Here is a 25,868-nt window from a genome sequence, read left to right on the forward strand (position 1 = left end):
CATCGACGTGAGTGCGTGAATTTCGACATGACCTTTGTTTAACTTTTGCAATTTGGGGAAACAATTTGAAATTCAATTCAAATAGGAATGACACAAATTCAAATAGGGATTTGAATCGGAATTTGAATCTCAAAAGAAAAAGTTACATGTTTACAATATTTAATAATACAATACAGTTATTAAGCATTTTAGAAATTATAAATCAAATAAGTATAATTATAATAAGAATGTGCAATCAAGAACTAAACATTAAACATAGCATCCATCTATTGGAACTGTACAACCTTTACAGAATTATTATTTCAAGTTACAAAAACAAATAAAAGATTACAAAATAAGATAATAAAAAGAAAACCTAAACTAATCTTGCTCTTCTCCAATTCTCCAACGTCTTCTTTTCCTGCAATAAGAAAAACAACAAAGCCAAGAAAAGAATTGTGTTATTATTAAAATGTTTGCCATCATCTTAGATGAGGCATCTTAGTTTTGGAACTCAACTCATGGATATTAGGAACTTGTCCTAATATCCAAACTATGGCAGAGGGATTAATATCAATTCAAGGCAACAAAGGATTATGGATTATCTTGGATCATCTTGGACAAGTAGGCAACAGGGACAAAGCAACATTGAGTGATCCATTTTGCTTTAGAGAAGGGACAATAGGCAACACTGATATATTTATATTGCAGGCAACAAAGGCAACTAATAAATCCCTCCAACTTAGTCAAGTTCCTAATTAGAAAGGCTACATTATAATTAAAATGGTTCTCTGCTGGTATTGATTACCAACAGGACCCTAAAGCATCACTTAACCTTATTTAAACCAACACTTCCCTAATTAAGCACCAGCTTAATTAGTCATTCCAGCCAGCAAGTAATTAACAAGAAAGCCATAAATTTAAAGTTCAGCTAAACAATATTAGGTAGCAGTGTTAATCTACTTGGCAGCCACAAAAGAAAGGCCAACACTGGATATCTACAAGCACCAACCGTAGCTTGCACAAGGAGGAGAAGAAATACAACTTGTTCACTTGCACATGGAGAGTAAGTTACCTACCAAGCAGCACAGTCACCACATGCAGCCATGTGCTGTCAAGCCCACATGTACTGCCCAACAGTATATAAGCAACAGTATCAAATCTTCCAACACACCAACACAGCCAGCCGCAGCAGCAGCTCATGGGAGTAGTCATTTCTATCACATACCAGCAAGAACACCTCATGATCCACTAAAACAACACACTAGATAAACCACTAAAATCAACAGCTAGATTTTAGGAGGAAGCAGAAGCACCGAGGAGGTGCAGGCATGCCACAAGACGCAGGAAAGCTCAGAATCCAGAAGACCAAGCCTCTCTATAGCAGCAGGTTGCTATACAGCCAAATCCAACTACAACATATGAATTCATCAGCGGTATAGATCACCGGGATCTATCCCAGGTCATATTTGCACTTGTAAATTCTTACAAGCATCCATAAGGGTTTGTTTGGGAAATTTTAACATCATCTGATCATGGTTATGGTCTTCGCCTAATACATCACTCTACATAATCTACCAACAGCACCAATCTTGCTAAATGGATATTTCTTCTGTGCACACTCCCAGGAGGTACCACAGAGCGGATTAAACCTAAGCATATGGCACTTGGAAAGATTTTGCAAGTAATAAAATAGGCAAACCTCAAACTATAAATCATCAGTTAAATTGTGAGAGGTGATTCTCTCAGTCTGCATAGAGATGCTATGCCTGATCATCACAGAGAAATAAGAGCTATGTCATAGTATCTGTTCTTATTACAAATCTGAGCCTCAGCCTTTGCATCATCGGCTAAAGCAAGCATAGGTATATCCATTAAAAATCAACTCAAGCATCATTAGAAGCTTAGGATGGACATTTGCATCATCTGGTCATATAGCCCAGATCAATGCCTATTTCTCTACTCTACATAAGCACCTATAGCACTATATGTTACACCAACATGTCATCACCTTATGCTCACTCAACTGTGGCACTATAGGATAATCATGCCAGTGAGATAGTACATGGGCACGTATGTAAAGAAAGAAAAGACATCAACACTAAGCTACAAAATCATCAGCCTTTGCATCTCAGGAAGGGGCCAAGAAATCAAGAATATATTTGTTCTTATCGTCAGTAAGAGAGAGACCTGCTGCGAGGGCAGCAAGATCCCTGAGTAAAAGCCATCCAAGTAATTAGGTCCATGAATCTGGAAACACACACACTTTGCACAACTACATATAAATAGTTGATATTCCACACTTGCAAATGAACAGGGGATCCTTAGATCATTGGATAAAGTAGCAAAGCCACATGAATCATGATATTACCAATCCGAGGAACATAAGTATAATTTAAGCATGTGGAGCATGCAAATAACCCACCCAGCATGCTAATAGCAAGTTAACTGTCCAACTTAGACCTAAAAGTTCCGTGAACATTTTTAGTGAGATCAGTAACTTTAGCACTGCACGATCAGTAGGTTCAATTCATCAAATTGGTAAACCAGGACAGCTACAAACCAAGTAGTACTATAGTAGCAGCAAAACCACACTAAGCACTGCATGTAAGCTCACCGCCAAGCCATCAAATAAATCATGCATATGCAAGCAACAATACTTGCTTCTTGTATATGTAAACCCAATATGAATTAAGCGGAATAATAACTGAATACCCAAAGTTCACTGAAATACTGAATAAAAGCATTCAGTTTTGGTAATAGTGATATTACAACAAGACACACATGTCGGGGATGATCTATTCATCCAAACAGAGATATAAATACTAGTAACAGACCAACCCAAGTTCATTAGCACAATCTGAAACCACATATGCATAGGCCAACCACACTCCATGTCTTATCAGGGGATATATCATATATACCAGAAATGTCATAACCAACATATCAGCAAGATTATAACCGAACCACTGGCACCATCTGGATTAACACAAGGCCATAGACAGAGTAAGAGAGGAGTGGGATATAGCTCACATTGCAATTGCAGCACTAGAAGTAGAAGTTGACGCCGGGGTTGCGTCCGCGGCACCGTCCCGCCGGCGTCAAGGTCGAGGGGGTAGTAGCAGCAGCAGAGCACCATCACCATGCCACCAGCAGCAGCATCACCTCAACCACAGCACCACCAGAGCTGACATCGCAGCATCACCAGCACCAGTACACGGACGCCGGGGTTGCAGACCTGCAGTACCATCCCGCCGGCGTCTGGGTAAAGGTAGAAGACCAGGGGGCGCACCGGCGTGCGGCATCACGCCGGCGACCGAGCCAGGCCAAACTAGGGTTAGCCGCAGGGGCGCAAGCGGGTGCAGGGAGGCGGCGCCGTGAAGGAGATACAGTGGAGAGTTTATGGAGGAGTCACGCCGACGGACGGCGACGCCGGAATCGGCCGGCGATGGCTGGAACTGTAGACAGCTAGGGTTAGTTTGGGGCAAGGGTGCGGGCGACAGGGGCGTCGCGTCGAGGAGGATTTGATGGAGAAGAAGGATGAGAGGGCGGAGAAGCCTCGAAAGTGAGCTGCGGCGACGGAGACGGCCGGCGACCGACCGGAATCACAGAGTGGCGACCACATCGCTGGAGGCGTACGGTGAGGGGAATCGTGTGCGTGCTGTGCGCTTCAGCGAGAGAGAGCGAGGAGAAATGGAGAGGGTCAAACCAGGCTTGGCTAGAGCCAAGTTGGGCCAGGTCCGGCTGGACCAGTTAAGCTCAGTCCAAATTAGTCATTCTATATTTTTTAGGAAAATCGTTTGTAAATAAATTAAGTCACAATAAAATCCAAATAAGGAAATATTGGACATAGAAAACTAACAGCAAATAAAAATAAGAAAATTATAATAATCATTCCTTCTACTATATTTTACAATATTTTTGGAAGTCTATTTTTTAATTAATAATGTTGAAACTCTCAAATATGTTTTCCTCAATTATTCTAGCCACATAAAAGTAAGGAAAAATAATATTTAAGTAATAAATCATTTTTGGATCTTAATTCTAAACTTATAACCAATACATAATCATTGTATTGTTATCACTATCTTAAACTTCTTAAATTCATGTTTCACTTAACCAATTACCTAAGATATAACTTAAAATCATAAAAAAAATATATTAAGTGTGTTAATGATACTATTTCATAACTATTCCATGAATTTGGATGAATAATTAAATGTTTTTTTAAGAGTTATAAGATCAAGAAAACTATTCAGATATTGCCTTTTATTTTTTAGAATATAAAAGAAGATTCTTTTAAAAGGAAGACTTAATTGAGAACCATGACACAATTAGGAATTGTTAAAAAAAATCATTTAAATTTTCTTTATACCAACCATATAAAATCAACCATATATTATGATGTACTCTTACACATTGCATTTCATGTTCTACTAAATATCTAGAAACCTAATATAAAACTAAAATTGTTTCTTTCATGTCTTCACACTATTCCTTAATAATAGAAAAGAGTCATGATAAATTCTAAGACAAGTATCTCTTGTTTCAAGTCTTTACTCTTCAACTGATAAAATATAATCTAGTGAATCCAAAACCCTAATAAATACCTTGACTATGAAACAATGCTAAAAAGCACAACACATAACACAGAACTCACCAAACTCAATTAACATACAACTATTGGGGTTATAGCGGGGTTTTACCAAATGCATAACATATATTATGCATAATAACATCTTGCAGATCTTTAAACATTGTCCTTACCGGACAATGATGTTATTTTCAGAATTTGGAGTTTCCCCGCGAGTAGAAGCTTTTGATTACATTCTACCACAGTCACAAGGCAAGTTCATCGCTTGCTCATGTCATTTGAGTATTTTTACCAAATTACTTGCAAAGTACTATGTTTATCACTATTGCATAAAAAAGCAAAACCACTATTTTCATAACTATGAATATGACTATGTGGTGGGCAATGGAACCATGGATTGTGTTGATATGGTGGAGGTTCCATTGCAAGGGTTTATATCCATCTAGGATTAAACAACAAATGTCGCCAGTGATTCTTGTGCCGTAATACCCGTGTTAACCATAAGATCCGGAGTGGGACGGAGTAGTCAAAAGTGTTTCCACCTCTCGTTCATCAACGGATGCGCTCTACCGTAGTACACTTGTAATCCAAGGGGGCAAGCGGTGAGGCTGGGGAGTCCTAAGTCCCCACGGCATAGTCCGTAGTACACTTGTCGCCCGAAGGAGCAAGCGATGAGGCTGGGGAGTCCTAAGTCCCCACGGTATTGCGGTCTATGATGGGTTGCAGCTACCGGCGTAGGAGTGTATGGTAGAGCCCAGCACTGTCGTCGTGGTCGGGGTCCACCTTGAAATCTACAGGAATAATGGGACCGACGTGGACCCAGGGTCGGCGCATGCAACAACGGGTGGGTGTTCGAGGTAGCGGAGGAACATGATTGGCTAGACCTTATACCGGGCCTCACACCATAGGAAGTGTGGACGGGTCATTCCCGGTTGGCACCAAGGTTAAGATCTCTTATGGGTAAAGCAACACACCTCTGCAGAGTGTAAAGAACCGTGACCTGTCACTCCCTGTTCCGGAATATGGAACTGCGAACGCGGCCGGAAAGGAGCTCCATGAAGTTCTAGTAAACCGGTGAAGGCTGACGGACATAGTTCTTCTGAATAAAAGCAATCTTTTGAAGAAATGGTTATGAAAACTTGCATTGGTATTAGACTTTCTGGTCTAATGTTGTAGCTAGTGCATTAAACACCTCTTTCCTATAATGAACTTGTTGAGTACGCTCGTACTCATCCCACCCTTAAATCCCCTGGTTAGATATGGAGGCATCGAGGGAGGATCTACAGTGCAACTCGAAGACCGAGGAGTCAACAACTACTTCAAGAGACAGGACCTTGTCAGAGGAGTCAGATACCACATTCAACAAGGAGGAAACCTAGTTTAGCCATAGAAGGGAACTAGCTTCCTAAACCTAGCTCCTATTTAGCTAGAGTCTATTCTTCGCCTCTGTAGTTAGTGAAATACTCTACAAATAGAGTTCGTGATAAGATTAGACTACGAGTCGTTCTTCTGGAGTTTATTTGCAGTTTTACCTCATTGTAAAGTAGGAGGCTGTGATGATCTTATGTAACAGAGTCGATGTTGTAATTCTATAGACATGCCTTGGACCCGCATATGTTTCAGTTGTACCACTCTGAGCGATATAATACTAGTGGAACGGTGTTTCATTGGTGTTATATCAGACTTGCATACTACACCATGCAGTGGTATGCCGGGTGACCACAACCGCCACCTCCTGTTACGGTGTGTCATGGTCTCGTCGAATACTACATGCGCGCTCCGCCCGGTAATTGTACTCTCTCTCTCTCTCCCTCTCTCTCTCTCCTGCATCTAGCTCTACTAATGACCGAGGGGTCACGAACTCTACCTAGTTGCAGTGATTATTGTATGGTCTTTGTCTTGATTCCTGCTGGTAACTCACATATGTGAGTCTAGGATTCATTTTAGTGTATTAATCTCATCGTATAGGATCTACTTCATCCAGTTGATGAACTAAATCACACCCTGGTGCTATTTCCATGTTGATGTTACTGGACCTTTGGTTCAGTTTTATCACTAAACTTCTAGCTAGGGTTCCTCTGAGATGATTCTTAGGTGATCTGGTGTTGTGGTAATGATGTAGTGGTGTTACTTTATCTTGCAGATGGTCTTGTTGGTATGTTACAATTGTTAGCCATTACTTGGCCTTTATCTGTGATGTCTTGCTTAATTAGTTTTATTGACGAGACGGTGTAGATAGAGTTTGAATATTATTGTTTGGTTTTGCTAATGTTGTCTTGTTAGTGACATGTACATATGATCATGAATTTCCTTTACCTATTTCTCAACTGTTGTGGATATACTTCATAGGTATACCATTGACATGGTCCGATTCCGGCAAGTCAGGGTGGCCCACAGATGGTGGTGATGGCATATGGCCCACCGAGCGGCCCAGTTGCTGTTGATCAAGATGGAAGATGTCCAACCTAGGAACAAAGAGCCGGATCCCAACCGACCAATGAAGGTAGCCGGAACCGAACCAACCTACTGTGAGGTAGCCAGATCCGAACCGACCTACTAAGGTAGCCGGATCCTTGGAGGTCTATGCCAGGAGTCAGATCCGTAAAGGCCCATGAAGGAAGCTGGATCCATGACGACAAGTTAGGAATAGGTGGATCCTTGACGTACACAACAATGTAATATCCCGTAGTTAGGCAACTTGTATTCCGGGTAGGACTCTCCATAGAAACCCTAGATCCGGGCGCCTATATAAGCCGGATCCTGGGAGCCCTTAGGACAGATCTCGAAGTAGATACGGGACAACCACAACTCATTGTAACAACGCGAAAGCACATACGCCGTCAGTTGTTGGGTCATAATGGGTCCGTGGAATGGCACACGATCAGTAACAGAGAAACCCTTTGCGTTCTCGCAAACATTCTTTTCGATTTTAACCGTGTGTGAACTATTTTCATGTATTTTTCTAATTTTTTGGGAGCTACATTATTTTGAATTTTCAACCATTAGGATTCTTCCGAAATATCCACTACTTGCACCTAGATAAATCTGAAAATGCTACTGCAAAACTTATTAGGATTACAACGGCAGTCAAAGCATAATGAAGCCTATTTTCATGTCCCACATATATTTTTTAATATTCTTCATCTCCAACTTGTCTGACTCTACCTTCATCTTCTATCTGTGGACAATTAATATTTGTCAATTGTAGTTCCATCTTCGTTTTTCTTCAAACATCTTCGTTTTTGGAAACAACTCTCTTACACATGACACATAAAGTGTGATACGCTTCATATTTGGAGGGCTCATGATCAACATTGTCCACCCATAGTACACACAGATAATATAATAATTAAATAAACTAAATGGCATCGTCAACATGGGCGCCTGTGTCGGAGCCTGGAGGCCGCCGCAGAGACTGAGGTGCCCTTCCTGGTCGTGCGTTTTTCCTCACGGGGTATAGCATGTATGTCGGGGTGATACGTCTCAAACGTATCTATAATTTCTTATGTTCCATGCTACTTTTATGACAATACTCACATGTTTTATATACACTTTACATCATTTATATGCATTTTTCGGCACTAACCTATTAACGAGATACCGAGAGCCACGATACGGAAATACTTCCAGAGACGCCGCCGCCGCCAATCCCATCTCGGGGGATTCAGGAGATCGCCTCCGGCACCCTGCCGGAGAGGGGAATCATCACCGGAGGGCTCTAAATCACCATGCCCGCCTCCGGATTGATGTGTGAGTAGTTCATCCTTGGACTATGGGTCCGTAGCAGTAGCTAGATGGTTGTCTTCTCCTCTTGTGCTATCATGTTTAGATCTTGTGAGATGCCTATCATGATCAAGATCATCTATTTGTAATGCTACATGTTGTGTTTGTTGGGATCCGATGAATATTAAATACTATGTCAAGTTGATTATCCATCTATCATATATATATATGTTGTTTATGTTCTTGCATGCTCTCCGTTGCTAGTAGAGGCTCTGGCCAAGTTGATACTTGTGACTCCAAGAGTGGTTATTTATTCTCGATAGTGGGTTCATGTCTCCATTGAATCTGGGACAGTGATAGAAAGTTCTAAGGTTGTGGATGTGCTGTTGCCACTAGGGATAAAATATCAATGCTTTGTCTAAGGATATTTGTGTTGATTACATTACGCACCATACTTAATGCAATTGTCTGTTGTTTGCAACTTAATACTGGAAGGGGTGCGGATGCTAACCCGAAGGTCGACTTTTTAGGCATAGATGCATGCTGGATAGCGGTCTATGTACTTTGTCGTAATGCCCTGATTAAATCTCATAGTAATCATCATGATATGTATGCATCTCTATTTGTCAATTTCCCAACTGTAATTTGTTCACCTAACATGCTATTTATCTTATGGGAGAGACACCACTAGTGAACTGTGGACCCCGGTCCATTCTTTTACATCTGAATACAATCTACTGCAATCGTTGTTCTCTACTGTTCTTCGCAAACAAACATCATCTTCCACACTATACATTTAATCCTTTGTTTACAGCAAGCCGGTGAGATTGACAACCTCACTGTTACGTTCGGGCAAAGTATTTTGATTGTGTTGTGCAGGTTCCACGTTGGCGCCGGAATTCCTGGTGTTGGACCGCACTACACTCCGTCACCAACGACCTTCACGTGGCCCTTGACTCCTACTGGTTCGATAAACCTTGGTTTCTTACTGAGGGAAAACTTGCTGCTGTACGCATCACACCTTCCTCTTGGGGTTCCCAACGGACGTGTGCTTCACGCGTTATCACGGGGCGCTCGTCGGGCAGAGCCTCATAGACATCCACGAGACACACATGGCATCCTTCACGGCTCGACGGTGCGATGAAGACCTCTAGCGACTCTTTGTCTTCCAATGATGACTCGACACTAGGTTCGGACACCGGTGGCGCGCCTTCACTGGGCATGAGGACGACATGAACAATCCATTAACGGCCACGCTGAGAGGCGGAAAGCGGAGGCGCCAGCGCCGCCTCCATCCTCACTCTGAGCGTCTGCACTACTTGATTATTTCCTGGCGGAGAGGCAGAAAGCGGAGCTGCCAGCGCCGCCTCCATCCTCGCTTTGAGCGTCTGAAGTGCTTGGTAGCTGGTCACATACCTACGTTGGTGACTCATTTTTCCTATTTTCAGCCAGTTTTGCAGGTATAAGCTACCGGCGGCCCTCACTGAATTTATAGATGAGCTGACGGTGGCAGGTAGGCAGCTAAATGGCAAGAAAAAATTGCGGAAAAGGCAAAGAAAGCGCGAAAAAATCACACACGGTTTGACCGAACGAAGAGTCTACAAAGGTAAATGGTACGCACACGATTTACGCAGTACCAATCCTTTGCCTTCTAGCGCATATGGTTTCCTCTTCGATGACCGTTTGCTATCTTCTCACTGAGTGGGCCGGCAAACGGTACGCTTTTCGGTAGACAACGTTTGGCGACACAACACACAGAAAGGACTTTCCGTGTGCCACGGGGGCCTTAAGAGCATCTCCAGCCGCGTCCCCCAAGCGTCTCCCAAAGGATTTGGGGCGCGCTGGACAAAAAATGTGTTCCAGCCGCGTCCCCCAAAGCCCATTTTTGTCCGACGCGCCCCGATACGGTGTCCGGCGCCCCGAGCCCGTCCCCGTCCCACAGGTGACGCTCCGGGCACGCCGGACACAACGAAAAGCGAGGCGGGGAGTGGCGGGGCCGACCCGTCAGCGGCACAGTTAATTTTAACCTAACCGTCGCCTACCTCACGACGGAAGTTATTCGCGCGCAGTGACACACGGCGGCATCTTTGCCTTAATGGCGACGGAGGGGCAGGCGAGACGTCTCGTCGGTGCTGCGCAGCCTCCACGCGTCGCCGGCGTTCGCACGCCACCGCTCATTCCCACGCGATCTTCCCGCCTCTTCTCGTCTGTTCCCGCGCTTTCTTCCCGACGCCGGCGTCTATAAAAGGTCTCCTGGCTCAATGGTAGCCACCACACCCCGCCGGCAACAAACACAGCCCTCGTCGCTCCACCGCCATCTCCTCCACCACCAGTGGCAATGGCGAACCGCCCCGGCGCTGGCCACTTCCCTCCACCGCCGTCTCCTCCACTTCCAGTCCCGGAATCGCAGGTCGACACCGACCCCGCGGCCCGGGATGAGCGGCGGCGGCGAGGGACGCCGCTTTGGCCCGGCTCTCGTCAGCAGCGGCGGGAGGCACACGAGGAGGAGGCCCGCCAGCGGCGTGAGGCGGCGCACGCGGCGGATCTAGCGGCATTCTACGCCCTGCCCCCGCAGCTGACGAGGCCGCGGCAGCAGCAGCGTGGCAGGAGCAGCAGTGCGACACCGTTGCGGCGTTCGACGCCTCGACGGGAGAAGAGGCGCGACGGTGCCGGTACCGGGAGGAGATGGAGCAGCGGTGGGCTGATGAGCGCTGATAACCCACAAGTATAGGGGATCGCAGCAGTCTTCATGGATAGTAAAACCCAATTTATTGATTCGACACAAGGGGAGACAAAGAATACTTGAAAGCCTTAACAACGGAGTTGTCAATTCAGCTGCACCTGGAAACAGACTTGCTCGCAAGAGTTTATCAGTAGTAACAGTTTTATAGCAGTAGCAGTAGTAAAATAACAGCAGCAGAGTAACAGAGACAGCAGTAGTGATTATAGTAAACAGCAGGATTAAAATACTGTAGGCACGGGGACGGATAACGGGCGTTGCATGGATGAGAGAAACTCATGTAACAATCAAGCAGGGCATTTACAGATAATAATAAAACGGTGTCTAAGTACAAAGCAATCAATAGGCATGTGTTCCAATTATAGTCGTACGTGCTCGCAATGAGAAACTTGCACAACATCTTTTGTCCTACCAGCCGGTGGCAGCCGGGCCTCAAGGGAATCTACTGGATATTAAGGTACTCCTTTTAATAGAGTACCGGAGCAAAGCATTAACACTCAGTGAACACATGTGATCCTCACATCACTACCATCCCCTCCGGTTGTCCCGATTTCTGTCACTTCGGGGCCTTCGGTTCCGGACAGCGACATGTGTATACAACTTGCAGGTAAGACCATAAACAATGAATATCATGATGAAATAATAACATGTTCAGATCTGAGATCATGGCACTCGGGCCCTAGTGACAAGCATTAAGCATAACAAGTTGCAACAATATCATCAAAGTACCAATTACGGACACTAGGCACTATGCCCTAACAATCTTATGACTATTACATGACCAATCTCATCCAATCCCTACCATCCCCTTCAGCCTACAGCGGGGGAATTACTCACACATGGATGGGGGAAACATGGCTGGTCGATGGAGAGGCGTCGGTGGTGATGGTGGCGATGATCTCCTCCAATTCCCCGTCCCGGCGGAGTGCCAGAACGGAGACTTCTGGCTCCCGAGACGGAGTTTCGTGATGTGGCGGCGTTCTGGAGGGTTTCTGGCGACTTCGACTTCTCCCCGTGTGTTTTTAGGTCGAAGGCAATAAGTAGTCCGAAAGAGGGCCGCCACACACTGGGGCCGCGCGGGCCCCTCCTGGGCCGCGCCGGCCTAGTGTGTGGGGCCCTCGTGCCCCCACCTGGCTTGCCCTTCTGGCTCCGCCAATATTTTGGGAAAATAGGACCTTCTGCATAAATTCCGAGGATTTTCCTGAAAGTTGGATTTCTGCACAAAAACGAGACACCAGAACAGTTCTGCTGAAAACAGTGTTAGTCCGTGTTAGTTGCATCCAAAATACACAAATTAGAGGCAAAACAATAGCAAAAGTGTTCGGGAAAGTAGATACGTTTTGGACGTATCAAGCGCCGGCGCCAGCGCGATGAGCGGGAGGCGCTGTACCGTGAACGGCGGGAGGCGATAGAGCGTCGGCGGCGGGAGTCGATCGAGCGCCAGCAGCAGCTGACGGCGGAGGAGCGTCAGCAGCGGGAGGCGGCGCTGACGGCGCTATGGGGGAGGCAGGCGGACCAGTTGGCGACGGAGGCCGACGCGTTGGCGACGGCGATGATGGAGGCGCCAATAGATGTGGAGGAGGAGGCGCCAATGGAGGAGGAGGAGGCTGAGGCGGAGGAGACCGAGGTGGAGGATGACGACGACGACGAGTTCGAGTGGTCCGACGACGACGGGCCGCACCCGGACGAGACGGCCGATCAGCAACGCGCGCTCATCGAGTCCTTCGAGTCGGAGAAGAAGCTCCAGGACGACGCCCGTGCCCGCGAAGAGGCGCAGATTCGTCGCGCCGTCGAGCTCTCCCTCCAGGAGGCGCAGCAGGGGACGGCGGAGGACGCGCGGCGGGAGCGGAACCGTCTGGCCACCGCCGAACGCAAGGAGAGGAGGCGCGCGCAGGAGGAGCTGCGGCGTAGGGGAGGCGACGACGGGGCGGGGCCGTCGAACGCACCGCCGGGCGGTCAGTAGTCTAGGTTTAGTAGTCTAGGTTTAGATGAAATCTAGCCGTTTTCATTCAAACTTTGTAATATATAATCAAAATTGAATGAAAACCTTTATTTTTGTGCACCAATATTCATTTGGGGGAGGCGTTTGGGGGAAGCGGCTGGGGAGTGTCGTCCCCCAAAGGCGGCACGAACAAAACACGTCCCCCAAAGGCTCAATCCAGCGCGGTTTGGGGGACGCTTTGGGGGACGCGACTGGAGATGCTCTAAGGCCTGATCTATACTAGTGTGTGTTAATCAGATGGATACTATTCATCACTTGATGATGAAGTAGTGGGCTACTATATAAACCTCTTATGCTTTTTTGTGCAAGATCTGATGGTTTAAATTAGTGGTTGTTTCTAGCTTAGTAACTCGTGCGCCACTAGTAGAAAATAGGTATGTGGTACTTCCACTGAAGTTGCAGAGATAAAATTACTTGTCTTAGGTGGTTTTGGTGTTGTAGATGTCTAAGCTGGCATAAGCTACTAGTAAGCCTTTCTTATCGCCAAATGATAATGAAATAGCTGGATGTTGATCCATGCTGATCTAGACCATTGACATGCTAATTTTTTTTTTTCAAAATGGAGGTTCTACTCCAGCATCTACATCAAAATGATGGGCTGTTTTTTTATTAAAAGATATTCATTTTTATTAAAAGATATTCATTTTTATTAAAAGATATTCAACGGAACCTTATAGGAAATATGCAAATATCAAATCAAAGCCACCTCACCGACGACAAATGTCACAACATCTACGAGCTTGATGAAGGGGGTGACCGTGTGGAGGCCTCATGCTCGGGCCTCACCAACACACATCATCAGAAAACAAGAGGCCATAGAGCATCTCCACTCGTTCTCCCCATACAGCGTCCGGCGCAGCCTATATAGGGACCGTACGGGGGCCCCGGCGCAAAATTAGAAATGGGGGCATGTCGGCGCCCAGCCGTGCACCCCAAACGACGCCCCTGATACAGTTTCACATGTATTTTAATTTTAAACACGAAATAAATTGTGATAATTTATTACAACTTCAATAAATGTTGGAGATAATTCAACAAGTTAAATCACAATGGCAAATGTTGTCGGTCTTCATACCAACATTTATTTGCTAGTTGTTGGAGGAAGTCCCTTCTGAATTTCAGTCATATTCTTGATTCAGATAGCTCGCATATGAAAGTCATCATTGCAATATGTGGGAACACATTCTGCTAGATGTTGTACTACATTGCTTATTGCTTTATTCATCGGTCTCGGTGAGTAAGGATTGATCAGCCAGGTGTATTACCCCAACCATCATATTGGACACGAGGAGGCATCCACTTGTACAGTATATCATGCATGGCATAGCACACAAATAATTTATTACAACTTAAACAAATATTGAACATAATTCAACAAGTTTAACATAGCACACAAATAATTAAGGTTTATCAAACCACACAAATTTAAAGGTTTAAATCACAATGGCAAACAAATAAACAAACTAGTCGCTGCCTTTGAGAGTCCACAAATGCTCCACCAGATCATCTTGCAGTTGGTGATGAGTATTGGAGTCTCGAACTTCTTGACGCCTGACGAGAAAAGCAGCAAATACGGGTGACACATTATGATCAACATCCACAAGAGGAAATTCCCTTTCGCTCCCCATGATTACGTTGTGCAGTATGACACAACATGTAATAACCTCCCACATCTGCTCCTTGAACTATGTAAGAGCAGGGTATCGGACAATGGCAAAGCGAGATTGCAACACACCAAATGCCCTCTCCACATCCTTTCTGGCAGCCTCCTGCATTTGAGCAAACCAAGCTTTCTTCCCTCCAGGTATAGGGTTCAGGATTGTCTTCACAAATGTTGACCATCTTGGATAGATGCGATGTGCAAGATAGTAGCCCTTGTATGGAGGTCATTGATCTCAAACTGCACCGGAGGGGCATTGCCTTCGACAAGCTTCTGAAACACATCGAAGCACATCACATTGATATCATTGTGTGATCCTGTCAAGCCGAAGAACGCATGCCAAATCCACTTGTCCTGGTCAGCCACTGCCTCAAGCACCACACTGCATGCACCCTTGTGTCCTTATGCATGCCCTGGTGTGCAAATGGACAGTTCTTCCATGCCCAGTGCACAGTCGATGCTACCAAGCATCACAAGAAAACCTCTCTCTGCATTTCTTTACTATTAAATGGGAGTTGGTCGTTTGACACTCAACGCACTTTGGTGGTCGTCATCGGGAACATCCTGTCTGTCCAATCTGCATCCAATGATGTTACATCGTCTCAATACTTGCCTTTACATAATTACACGTCCATGCCACCGATAAGTGGACAACACCAGTTCAGAGCACCCACCGACAAGTAAAAGGAAAAAAAATGTAAGGAAGCAAAGCCCCGACCTCCTCGCCATGGAACCCTAGCGTAGGGTACCTCCGCCGTCACCCCTTACCATCTTGCCCCCCGCCGTTGCCGCCCTCCCGACGCATCTCGGTGGAAGGCCTCTCCAGTACCTTGCTCGCCGTCGTAAGCCGGAGCAGGGAGCACGGCGCGTACACACACAGCACATAGCATCACCGTGCGCGAGGAAGTAAAGACAACCACCGCGAGGAAAGAGGAGAGGGCGACCAACTTCTCCAGGTTCACCTGAACGACGCCGCCGTGGCCGAGCTCGGCCTTGGAATCTGCAAAGGTGAGCGGGCGGTCTGGGGATTCTTTTTTTGGTTCGATTTGTTGTTTGGGGGAGTTTGCTGATTTGTGTGAAAAATTCTGGTTTGTCGGGGGAGGTTTTGTGCGAGATCTGTGTATATATTCGGTCGATCTGGGCTGGATTTTGAGGCGGGCGCCTCGAATTGAGGATGCGGCTCTGTGATCTGAACATGGCTCTGTTTGTTGTGTTTTAGGTGAGGTTGAGGCGAAGATTACCTTGCCCGGAGCGGAGAGTGAGGAGGCTGGGAGGAAGAAGGAGACCATGGAGCTGTTCCCGCAGAGCGCGAGCTTGGATGGTGTGCAGGACGCAGCTACCGCTGATGGCTACTCCGCGCCAGGCAAACATCAATGGTTCAGGTACGATCACTACTCTGCGAACCTCCAGCTCGTCTGATGCTCGCTCTTTACTTCTGTCAATCAGTGGTTCATGTGAAATTACTTGGACCTTGTTCGGAGGTCCTCAGCTCCATTAAATCCTCGACCCCGCTTGCAAAATCTTAAGTTTTGATAACGTTCGGTGGCCAACTCTGAATTCCCAGTTCTTAAAAACGTCATCTACCATGCCATGCCTCTGTGACGTGCCAGAGTCCACCACCGTGCTCTCCAAGAGCAGGAAATCCAGATTGTCCACCACCACTCTCATCATGATTTTATTACAGCAACTGTTCTACGTCATGGGTTTGGACAGCCTGACGTTGGCTCAGAACGGGAATTGGAGGCGGCAGAGCACCGTAGCTGGAAGCGGCCACGCCGGCAAAATTGGCTTGGGAGCCATGGCTGGGGGAGGGGGGGGGGGGGGGGGGACTCTTCTCTAATATGTCCATACAGCTACGTGATTCCGCTTTCTTGTTCAGCGCCCGCTTCATTTGAAAATGTAGCGCATAGACATTTGGCCAATTTAGATAGTTCCCTATGCAATTTGATACGATAAGTATTCCCAGATGGTTCCCTATGCTTCCGTTATTTATTTCTGTTTTAAAACTTTCAACCAGTTACATGATTGATTATGCTTGTTTTTTCTATTGATCATGCTTGCTTACACTAATGGAAATGAGATAACTGAGTGCAAAACCAGATCAATAATGGAACGTTTGAATTTACTATTTATTTAAAGGTAAAAAGAAGCAACTTTTTATTTCGCGGGGAGTAAAAAGAAGCAACTTAATGATCCATGTGCATAGATTCTGTCCTGATCAAAGGTCTCAGTGTCGAAAGGAGCTAAGTCTCTCACTGTTTGTTTAGTCTATGGATTAGGGCTGACTGGTGCTAAGCTATATCTGATTTGCCCATACTTAGAATTAAGCAAGTCATCATGGCCAGTACTACGCTCTGTAGAAAATTCATCGTATTTCCTACAGCACAACTACATCGTCTTAAGTTCAGGAAAAGTTCAGCCCTAGATGATCTCATGCTTTCTGCTTGGGGCTTTTTTTTTGGTTGCAACGGATCTTCCCGGGATCCCCGCTTGTTTCCTCTGTGGACAAACCGCGGGCTATGTCGCCCTGCAAATTCCAAAGGCAACATTTGGATGCGCACGAGGGGATGTATCCCTGGCTTTCAGTGTTCCTTCCCCGGCAGAGGTTTCCACACCTCGGTCGGGAAGGATTTCCCCGTCTCGCTCTCGCGACAACGCGATTTCTCAGCCTCCGATCTCTGCCCGGTGACCGCAAGCCACGCCTCAGCCGAAATCCCCCACCTCCCTCCGTGGCTCTGCCAACCACAAGCGACTCATCCTCCGAGCTCTTCCCCCTTTGACGTCACACGGATGCAGTTTTGCTGGTCCTCGCTGAGGACCTTGCTACCACTAGACCCTCTGCCACTTGGTTAGCCGGTGTGGCAGTCGTGCTTCTTCTTATGCTCACCACCTTGATGTTGTTCCTGCAAACCTCAAGATGAACTTGCTACCTTAGATAGGCATTCTTCTGCGGTACGTAATTTATATGCATATACATCAGTGCGAACACTTTGCTTAGTTGTAGCATAGCATTGATCAAATAATTTGCATATGATCGATTAAGTATCTGGATAAATTAGCTCTTAAAGAACCCTATTGTTCTCAGGGTAGCTGTTCTTATAATTTTAGCCTACATAAGTTTGTGGGTGGCAGTTGTTCTACAGAATTTAGATTATTCGGTGCATACTAGACTTTAGGTGCAATTTAAAGTTGCATGGAAAATCTAATGGTTCTGCGGCATATTAATTATCCGTGAGTCTTTGTGAGATTTAATTTGTCATCTTCGATTCATTGGATTGTTGCTCTGTGCCTACATGGCCGCTGTGTTAAGAGTTAATCATTACAGAACCACCACTCATTGTGAATGAGCTGAGACTAAAATACCACGTCATGTATTTTTCTAGGCTCCTCTTTTGCAAAAGTGTTCTGACTCCGCATTAACATGACCTCATTTCTCGCGTGTAGACTGGATCAACAACATACCAATGAAGTACTCAGCTTTCGGCAAAGTCGAGCGTCCGAGTTACAGATGATTAATTCACATGAAGATCAAAGATAGATATTGTTTTAACTGCAGCGCATAGGCCGCCGCCTCGACATAATCGTCTTCCGGTGAGAAGCCTCATCATCATTCAATAAGAAGCAAGGATAAATATGATTGTAGAAACAATTAACGTATTTCTTATTGCAATATATTATTCTTGGTTTTATATTAAAAATGAAGTTATTTCTTCAAGCAGATATTTTGGAAAGGGATGTTAATCTGAACCTGAAACATTTTCAGTGAAAGTGCAGGAGGATGGGCAGAAAGAGTGCGCTTGAGGAGAAGCGCCCATGGCGTCGGACATGGCGTGCATACTCGATGTGTTGGATGTGGTCACGAAAAAAAGGGTGGCAGAAACCGGAGGATGAGAGGGCGAGCTAACAATAAGGCATGGAGATGCACTATTCTCCTGAGAATTCCAACAAAGGTTCCCTGGCTACATGGACATGCACTATTCTGAGTTGGTGACTACAATTAAGCAACATATGTCTCATATGGGATTCCTCAAAAAAGAAAAGCCTGAACCAGGTATAATTATGAAGATAGCTGGGGCATCTCTACTTTTTTTTGCCGGTAATTGTCTTAACCAATAGGTTTGGGAAAGGGAGTGACGAGAGAATCAGAATAGAGAGTTACTTTTTTATCTACTTCGTCTGTTAACTGAAAGTTGTAAGATTTTATTTAGATAGCAGCGTCGAGGATTTCTTGCACACCCGCTATGGACTTCGGTGCGATAAATTAGCACCTCCTGAATAACCTATAATATTTGCATCAAATAGTTATTTCTAATTTTTAAATCTTCATTCTTTCTCAAGATTAGATCAAATTACTAACAATAAGGCATTATTTGTTTTGTTTTGGCGGATTATTGACTACCACTTGCTCCATAAATACAAGATTATATCACATGAAATTTGTGACACTAAATCATCGTAACAAAATCTTATATTGCATTTTATATGTGTGCGTTATGTTTTATATGCGTAGAAAATGGACCGTAGCAACGCACGGACATTCAACTAGTTGTGCCAATATCCGAGTTGTGTTTGCCGCATTGGGTATGCGCAGATAGGTCTCTCCAAACACCACCACAATTGCCCTACAGAATCTCCAAACACCGCCACAATAGTCATCATGTGTATTACCTATAATTCCATAGGCAAGCATCTGCAGAGCTACTATGCATTTCTGAATAGTCAAGAAACCAAGCTCAGCGACGACGTCTCTCTTAAACTTGAAGTGGTCGATCTCCCTCAAATTCCCGACTATCTTTAGAAAGAGTTTCCTACTCATCCAGAAACAACAACGGAATATAGTGTCACCGTGCAATGGATCATCGGCCAATTAGTAGGCGCAGAGCATGCAGTAGCCTTCCATCCTCTGCCTAGGCTTGCTCTTGCAACAGCCCGACACGGAGCCACCAGTGATCAGCTTGTTCTCCTCGGCGATCATTGCCAAGAGAGACAAGGATCGCCAGATGCTCATCGTCTCCAACAGAATCCCTAGTCACAGCCACGACAACGAGCTCCTCATTCATTAGCGCGGCCATGACATCCTCATCGTCCGAGTCCATCGCCTTAGAAAATGGCTGAACAACTCACGTGCAGGGTGGAAGCACAGTGGAGACAGAGGTAGCGGGAGCTGGTGCACGACGACAGTGGGAAGGGCCAGCAAGGTGGCGGTGATTTGCGGTAAGCATAGGCAGCAGCAAAGTAGGTACTACCAGCGGCAATGATCCATCACAGCAAGGGGTAGTTGCGGCAGCAACAATAGTCACGGGGCGAGCAGGGGGGGAAAATGCTTTTTTTGGGCTATGGTCACCGACAAGGCTAGCCCACGACATTTCATCGCCATGCTGGCACCCCGGGTGAAGAGTTGGGCCACAGATGATGTGTGCGAATTTCTAGGAAGTCAAGTTTCTCTTTTTAGGTCGTGATGCAAATTAAGCGGGACAAAGAAGCTCTTAGCGTGATAGATTTTGTTCCCTTTGGTGTAATACCTGGTTTCCTGACTGAGCTTATTCAGTCTGAATGTAGCCACTATCCCGTTTAATAAAGTAGTGGATTACAATAATAATAAAAACACCGGCGCGCCCCAAAACGGGTATTAGGAGATGCTCTTGTCGCGACGCCAGTCAAAAACTCAAACCAGTCCAGCATACTCAAAACGTACACCACTCAAAACGTACACCACGGCACACGCTTGAGAAATCGTTGCCACCAGGAAGGTTCAAAGTAAACCCAACATGGCTAGACGTAGAACCAGGCATGACTGGAATGTCCGACGATGATTTTGTGTATGTTGTTGAGATAATCTAATTATAAAAATCATATTAGAGAGTAGTGTGTGTTTTCTAGCCTGCTCCTACGATTGACATCTGCATAGTGATGGACCAGTGACAGTTCTGGTGGTCGATATGCCAACCCAACTTCTGTTCCTAGCTGCAGCTCGTGCCATAAACTGCTGCCGTAAGATAACTTTGTTCATCTTGTTTAATTACCATTCAATTCATATGCAAATTACGTTTCATAGATCAAATTGTTGGTGCATCCGGCTTATTTGCCCTCAAATTCATAATCAAATTACAGTATGGAGTACAAGAGCAGAGGAACCTGATAGTTCCGGTCGGTAATCTTTCTGTAAAAAAAACATTTGCCAGGATTTTTAACTAAATCTAAGCTATCTTGTCTGTTATGTTCTCTGCGTTAAAAGTTTACAGGCGTGATCTGCAACTTCGAAGTTCCCGATTGAACACAAAAAGGTCTGGATATACAGAGCAAGTCTTGCCCGGATCGAGATCTCAAACGAAACAGAGTAAAACAAATTCAGACCAAGAAAGGAATAGGAAGCAAATGCCTCAGTTGGTAGGTTTATTTCATAGCGTAATGCTGCAAAGTATATTTAACACCATCACCGGCAGTAAGCTCCACTCCATGTCAACCAATTTGATCATTCAATACAGAAACCAGCTAGCAAAAGAAAAACAGATAGAATCGAAAACCGAAACAGAAAGCTGCCTCAGTGGTAGTGACAATATATGTTTTGATCGTCATGGAGTACTCCGATAATACGTGCATTTTTATGCATCACCGGCAGCCAATCGAATTCTATTACTAGATCAAAATCAAATAGCAAGGTAAAAAAACTATGTTTGGATTGGAAAAAAGAACGCATCAGAGAGATTCCCATTATAGACGTGGTCTATCATCTACCATTAGATGGTTCTGATGTCCCTGTCTTATTGTCTTCATCTGCATCTATTAATTCCCATCCAAGATCCGAATTGCAAGGCAAATCGAAGGACTAGCAGAAGTAAAACAAAACAGAAGATCTACAAACAAATTGCGACAAAAAATAAAATCAATGTTTGGCTTTGGGAGATCGAAAACATCAGAGAGATTCCCATTATAGACGTAGTCTGTCATAACCGCGAAACGGTTCTGATGTCCCTGTCTTGCTATCATCATTTGATTTCGCGAATCCATTACCAAGATCTGAACCGAAAAGAACGAAAATACGAGAGGCTTTGAAGGAATTCGGAGACGGGGCGCAAGAATCGGATAACGAGCTCGAGAAAGAAAGAGGAGAACAAGCGCGGCGGCGAGGAGGAAGAGAAGGCGGCGGGCGGTGGGGTGGGCGATGTATCTGGTGTTATACGGCTTGCGTATATATAGGTGCCGTGGAACATCTAGGGTTTTAGAGCATGGGCCTACTGGGCTGTATCTTAAGGGCTCGGCCTGGGCTATTGACTTGCTGGGCAATGGAGTCTTCGGCCTTGTTACCTGATCTGTATCTTAAGGAATTCGGAGAGCCACTCTTGTTTCTTCCATCGAGACTCCTGATTCGTGCCGGTCTGACAAAATTTCTGTGACAAGTCATGAACATATGTGTGATTGCGGCATGGTTCCACCAGGGAGAGATGAATCCCACATGTGGTACTGTGACCGAGACGATTGATTTACTACTAGTAGTAGATTGTGATTAATTTTGTGGTGGTTGTCGTAAGAGCAAATTTAACAGTAAAGCCGATGGTTCTCTATAATGAGTTGACATGTCATCTGAAGTCTATATCCTCTACTATCCTCTCACAAACTGTTTAGCAGTACGTGCTAGATATTGCTGTAAATCTACAGCCCGTTTCTCTACTATCCTCTAACTTAATAATAACATGTTATTTAATTTTTGTGGTCTGCTTACATCACCTTATTATACTTACTCTAATGTCTATATCCGTGATCACAAGTTGTACAATTTTTGCTATACTAGCATGTGTGTTCTAGGGAGCTGTTGTTCTCTTGGCGAATGGTTCATGTAATTGTTCGTTTGTACTGACCTTTTTTCTATATTATATTTTATAAGTTGACATATTTTAAGCCGACTGACCAAATGGGAAGTCGTTAAACAGGATGGGTGAATCCGAATTCTTACGACAATATCCACTAGAATGTGTTTATATGGGGAATGTTCGGCGTTAGCCATTTAGATATGGGGCACGATCGGAGGACGGACCATGTTTCGAATCAGTTTTCTCACATCATTGGATAGAAAAAAGTACAACATGAGTCTCAACAAGAAAATATAGTTCGATGCAATATCTGAGAAATGGGTGGTAGTGGGTGGAGCAACAAACAAAAAATTGCACTCCTTTAAGAAAATAAGAATGGTTGAACATACTACGATAAGCACATGAACAATGCAGCACCCGCCTGAATTTGACCCCCGGTCCCCCAAATTGGGCTTTCCCCACCATTTCTCCTTTTTCAAATCAATAAAATGGACAATATTGCAACTTAAAAGTGCTCGGAGCCTCCATCTATGGTTTTGCTAACGTTTACATTGAATTATACTTGAAGAGTTTTTCATAGGCAATGCTTGGAGACCATGTGTTGGGTTCTAGAAGATGAAGTGAGGAACAAGTCTTGAAGAAGACTGAGTGGGCATTCATGTTTAAAGACATCACCATAATGAAGATAGAATAAATGATACAAGTTTGATCAACACAAAGTGCGAATATCAGATTCAAGTTGATCAACACACAAAGTGTACATGATGAACACACAAAGCGTACATGATGTACCGAGTGGGATCATGTAAGCAATCTTCATTTGCCATTTCTGAACTAACATGTGATCTACGTGACTGGTGTTTCTATGTGGGGCCATGTATCTCTCTATGAGTTTGCATCTAAATGAACATTTCGTATAGCCATGGGAGGATGGCATCAGGTGGTGATCACCATCAAGGTTAAGAAGCGCAAATTCAAGATGAGCATCTTAAAGAGATCATATGCTTGAAATTTGTAATTCATTTAGTAGTAATGGTTCTATGTAGATGTACCTAAGTGAGGTTTCCTCTAATGGAGGATGGGAGGAATTTGTGAGACTTTACCATGCGAGTGCAATCAAAAAAGGTGTTCCAACTTGAGGCAGGAATGACCATCACCATCTAACTCAAGGGAATACATGAAAGGCCAATGTATGACCTCAACGTATCAAGGTGGTTGCTGACAAACTGGATTATATGATCAATAGTCGTAGTATCAAGGGCGCTCTCAAGCGTGTAGTTTGATCGCATCATTCATAGAGATCTCAAACGGTTTGCACCATGTTTCTTGGTTGCCATTTGGCTTTTCCTCTTGTAAGGTTTTAGAGCTTGTCGTTATCTTTAAGGCAAGCTTTATTATATCAAAAGCAAATCACATATGAAAAACTTGTTGCACTTACGTTGGAGGTTCTGTTCTATTGTCTTTTATAGAGAGGCCAAACCTTTCATTTTGTATTTTTTCCTCCTTTGGTTTTATTTGGTGTTTCTCTACATGATGTTCTAGAGTTGTTGTTAGTATTCAAACAAATCCAAGTTTATTGAAATCGAAGTTCGTATGAGAAACTTTTGGAATCTTTAGTATCTATTGTTATGTACTTCGGGACCTATTAGTGCAGATATCTAGACCCATGTACTGTTCGGGACTATACCGTGATAAAACCCGTCTATACTTTCATGTACTTTCACCCAGGCACTTTTTTTTGTTCGGACGGCCGGACATATCTAGCCGAGCGAGATTGTCGGTCTTGCCTGTAGGCTAGCCGTAGTGATTGGATTTAGTGGGGGCTATATAAGGGGCCTTTTTACACAATGGTTCGCCAAGGCTTGAGCAAGTTTTTGGCACCACAATTGCCCTCCATTCCTATATATAAGCCATATAGTGTGTTGAGAAAAATTCCAGAATATAGGGTGTATTGCATTGCCCCGCTTGTATGGACAATATTTTTTCCAGATTAGATTAGGTTTATTTATCTTATGCAAAGTCTTCTATTAGCTTACATCAATTGCCTATGGTTAAACCTAGACAAACATGGTGTAATTTTTTATAAATATGCATTCTTTAATTTTCGTACCAGAAACTATATGGTTTATATCTAGGAACGAAGGAGTCTGCATATATGGAACATGGGGGCATGTGAACCCACTTTTTGAAAAGTTCCATTTGTGATCTCAAAACATGTTTTAAAAATCGAAACACAAAATGATTTCCCAGATGATCTCAAATATGTGCCCTGGACATGAGTTTCGTGACGAAAAAATCTTTTATTTTGTCTCGGTAAAAAAGTGAAATTTTGCAGGGATATATAGCAGTATATTGATGACCCACAAGTATAGGGGATCGCGGCAGTCTTCGAGGGTAGTATAACCCAAATTTATTGATTCGACACAAGGGGAGGTAAAGAATACTTATAAGTCTTAACAACTGAGTTGTCAATTCAGCTGCACCTGGAAAAGCACTAGCAACAGCGGTGATGTGAAAGTAGCAGTAATATGAGAGCGAGTAATGTGATAACAATGACGATAATAGCAATATGAGAGCAATGGCACCAGAAGATAGTTGATACTACTTCCAATGACATGTAGAACAAGTATATGATGATGAGGGATGGACCGGGGTTCCCAGCGATCTACACTAGTGGTAACTCTCCAATAAGTGACAAGTGTTGGGTGAACAAATTACAGTTGGGCAATTGATAGGAATCAAAGCATTAAGACAGAACATCCAGATTATTAATTATGTAGGCATGTTTTCCAATTATAGTCCTACGTGCTCGCAATGAGAAACTTGCACAACATCTTTTGTCCTACCAGCCGGTGGCAGCCGGGCCTCAAGGGAAACTACTGGATATTAAGGTACTCCTTTTAATAGAGTACTGGAGCAAAGCATTAACACTTGGTGAAAACATGTGTCCATCACATCACCGCCATCCCCTCCGGTTGTCCCGATTTCTGTCACTTCGGGGCCTTTGGTTCCGGACAGTGACATGTGCATACAACTTGTAGATACAATCTAAGCAACAATATAGAGCTCAAATCTAAGATCATGCCACTCGGGCCCTAGTGACAAGCATTAAGCATAACAAGATTGCAGCAACAATAACTTCACAAACTTTATAGATAGACTAATCATAATGTATCATCCATCGGATCCCAACAAACACAACACCGATTACATCAGATGAATCTCAATCATGTAAGGCAGCTCATGAGATCATTGTATTGAAGTACATGGAGGAGAGTATACCGACATAGCTACTGCTAGAACCCGTAGTCCATAGGGGAACTACTCACGGAGCATGATGGAGGCGATGACGTTGATGGAGA

At 44.5% G+C, this 25,868-nt stretch overlaps 2 long non-coding RNA genes and 4 other non-coding genes across 6 annotated transcripts; 1 reads left to right on the forward strand and 5 right to left on the reverse strand.

Annotated features, from left to right (window-relative positions):
- Positions 1-235: 235 nt before the first annotated feature.
- Positions 236-3,684, reverse strand: LOC127301343 (uncharacterized). Its single transcript, XR_007852002.2, has 2 exons — positions 3,013-3,684; positions 236-400 (listed from the first exon to the last, which is right to left on the reverse strand). It is a non-coding gene; the product is annotated as an uncharacterized lncRNA (long non-coding RNA).
- Positions 3,685-15,339: 11,655 nt separating this feature from the next.
- On the forward strand, positions 15,340-19,024 carry LOC127301344 (uncharacterized). The gene is made up of 4 exons (XR_007852003.2): positions 15,340-15,706; positions 15,918-16,080; positions 18,143-18,289; positions 18,462-19,024. It is a non-coding gene; the product is annotated as an uncharacterized lncRNA (long non-coding RNA).
- A 2,046-nt stretch (positions 19,025-21,070) lies between these two features.
- Positions 21,071-21,144, reverse strand: LOC127304940 (small nucleolar RNA Z267). Its single transcript, XR_007853602.1, has one exon. It is a non-coding gene; the product is annotated as a small nucleolar RNA Z267 (small nucleolar RNA).
- A 91-nt stretch (positions 21,145-21,235) lies between these two features.
- On the reverse strand, positions 21,236-21,316 carry LOC127304965 (small nucleolar RNA snoR122). Its single transcript, XR_007853627.1, has one exon. It is a non-coding gene; the product is annotated as a small nucleolar RNA snoR122 (small nucleolar RNA).
- A 72-nt stretch (positions 21,317-21,388) lies between these two features.
- On the reverse strand, positions 21,389-21,479 carry LOC127304943 (small nucleolar RNA R44/J54/Z268 family). Its single transcript, XR_007853604.1, has one exon. It is a non-coding gene; the product is annotated as a small nucleolar RNA R44/J54/Z268 family (small nucleolar RNA).
- A 126-nt stretch (positions 21,480-21,605) lies between these two features.
- LOC127304944 (small nucleolar RNA R44/J54/Z268 family) lies at positions 21,606-21,695 on the reverse strand. The gene has a single exon (XR_007853605.1). It is a non-coding gene; the product is annotated as a small nucleolar RNA R44/J54/Z268 family (small nucleolar RNA).
- Between the last annotated feature and the right edge of the window lie 4,173 nt (positions 21,696-25,868).

This window comes from Lolium perenne, chromosome 5 (genome assembly GCF_019359855.2).
Source record: "Lolium perenne isolate Kyuss_39 chromosome 5, Kyuss_2.0, whole genome shotgun sequence".
NCBI classification, from domain to species: Eukaryota; Viridiplantae; Streptophyta; class Magnoliopsida; order Poales; family Poaceae; genus Lolium; species Lolium perenne.